Here is a 2828-nt window from a genome sequence, read left to right as displayed (position 1 = left end):
TACATAAAAGGATTAGTCCTCATTCCTAGGAGCTTATACGTGAAATGAGCGTATCCTACTTCTTAAGTCAAACCTCGAGACATAGAGAAGCTAAGGCTTTCAAACGTTTGCACAAATATTGACAGGTTGGAACACAAAACCAGACACACTATTTCAACCACCATCAAATACACGGGACTCAGACGCCTGCTGTGGGACTGACACTCTCAGATAGATCTCTGCTTTCTTCACATGGACCAGGACCCTCGAGTCTATCTTACCTCATATATTTGTAAAACAAATAATGCATTTCCATGGTTTTCTTTATTAAAAATGAATACTGAAGAGCTGAGTGGTAGTACTGTAGATAAGATCAGTGGCTGCTCTTGGAGAAGACCTGGGTTTGGTTCCCAGAACCCACAGGGTGATTCAGAACTGTCCTCAACTCCCAATCCAGGGGATCCAACACCCCTGTCTGGCCACTTCAGGCACTGGACAAACATACTTATAGGCAAAATACTCACCAAAATAAAATAAAAATAAATAAAATTAAAAAGATTGTAAATACATGCTGGTTCTAAGAATAGCTGGGTAAGAATAGCTGGGTTAGAAAGAAGGTTATTATGATCAAGTGTAGTGGGAGACAGAACTGTGCTGTCACTGGTAAAAGAGCCTAGGCATGCTCCAGATCCTTTAAGTACCATGTGATCAGAGACCTTTAATGAAAAATGGGTAATGTAGTGTTCATATCCATGTGTTCTTCCACTTTGGCCTAATTTTTGGAATGTGATGCTCTCATTTACAGGTAGCACTTCAAACACATTTGCACCAAAGTGTTAATGGTTCTCGAGTCTCTTCTTGATGTTAAACAGTGTTCCAATCCCTAACTGTCACGTTTGGTGGGACAGAATGAAGAAGGGGAGCAGAGAGAGAGAGAGAGAGAGAGAGAGAGAGAGAGAGAGAGAGAGAGACTCCTCATACTTACAGTATATCATTATCTATAACCAAAAGGCCAAAACAAGCCAGTATATTGTTAATGGATAAAAACTCATCCATACAATATGGGTTCTATACACACAATGGGAGTTTAATTATTTCATTCATAAATTGAGACTATAAACAACCTGAAACCATCAACAGAAGGATACATTTCAAACCATTTGGGAGGTTACCTCTATAAAAGTAACATTCCCAGAATGGTATATCAGTTGTAATCCAATTATATCCTCTTTAGCCTGATGGAAGTTCAATAGGCTGCAGAATGGAATATTATTTAGCCTTAAAAAGCAGGGAATTCTAATGCATGCTATAACATGGGCAACTCCTGTGGATATTAAATGAAGGAATCAAGCTAGCCAAAAACATGAACCCTTCATTGATTCCACTTACAGAGATATCCAGAGACAGAAAGTAGAGCAATGCTTTCCCGGGAGTGAGCCTGTGGTTCCCCAAGTCACTGCCTGAACTTTCCCCCGAGGTTCATGAATTTAGTCACTTGGTCCCTAAAAATTGGTAGTGCTGTTTCAAAGGCCATGGAAGTTTGGGGACATGCAGCCTAGCAGGCGGACACATTATCTGCTTCATCTCCTGCTTTTAGGTTCCCACTTTGAGCACCTGCCCTGCCTTGCCTAAATAAGCCCTCTCCTCCTTCAAGTTGCTTTTGGTCAGGGTGTTCCTCAAAACAGAGGAGTAAACTAGAATGAGCTGCCAAGGATTCTGCCCAGAGAGTACACTGATCCGAGCCTTTCTGGGCATGGTGGCTTCTAAGGACATCTGCTTTTGGAAGCTACATTGTTCTTCCCTGAATGAGAGTCCCAACTAACAGATTACCACAGAACAGCCACCTAACACAGCCAATTAAATTCTAACAACCCGTGACTATGCAAGACCGTGCAAGGAGGGGAATCACACACAGATGCGTGAGAGGTTGTGTGTATAATCAGACACACTTCTTTTTATGAAAATGTTCACACACAGGAAATTCATGAGATTTTATAAACCTCTCCAACAGTCTGCCTCCTAATAAACCATTAACAGACCGTGCAGGAGGCTCAGCATCTTAGCTATATTTACATCACTATGGCTACACTACCTAAGGGGAAGAATATCAACAAGATAGGGTGGGTTTTAGCTCAGGGTTTCTTTGGGTTTTTCCAAGCAGGAGCATATGGCAGAGGCTGTTCACATCACAGCTGAGCGAGCAGGCAGCTCGAGCCAGGAGGCAGACCGAGCAGTAGAGACTTGGTTATAATCTTTAAAGGCTTGCTTCTAATAACCCAGTTCTACCGGGTAAGCCTCCTCTCAAAGGTTCCACAGTGTCCCTCCTAAATAGTTAGGAGACTAAAGTTCAAAGGAAAAGCCTGTCAAGGACAGTTTAGGTTCTAATCCTAATATTAATCTTTCCTTTAATCCCTCAGATGACCTAAGTCCTCAGTATGGAAGCTGAGATGCCATGGCTTGGGACTTGACTTGATTCAGATCATGGGGAATGAATAAACGAGAGGCACACATACAAAAAAGGTGGGATTTGGTCATACGCTTGCATAGAGTCAGGAACATGGCTGAAAACACATTAATTATAGACAATATAATGAGGAAGTTGGCAGGCTAATCTTGGGGGGAGGGGAGAATCTCTGTAGGAGAGCAGTTCCAGGCTGCAGTCATCAAAGAGGAAGGAGCTGTGGTGAATGCCTCCTGCCCATGCTCTCAGCCTCTGTGCTTGGACCAGGGGAAGATGCATTCATTCACTCAGGACCTTAGCAGCTTCCCACAACTGAAACAGCAGTCTCTCTCTCTCTCTCTCTCTCTCTCTCTCTCTCTCTCTCTCTCTCTCTCTCTCTCTCTCTCTC

This window comes from Grammomys surdaster, unplaced genomic scaffold (assembly GCF_004785775.1).
Source record: "Grammomys surdaster isolate TR1022 unplaced genomic scaffold, NIH_TR_1.0 320, whole genome shotgun sequence".
Classification (NCBI taxonomy): Eukaryota; Metazoa; Chordata; class Mammalia; order Rodentia; family Muridae; genus Grammomys; species Grammomys surdaster.
The sequence above is the reverse complement of the archived record's forward strand: the minus strand, read 5'-3'. Positions refer to the sequence as shown.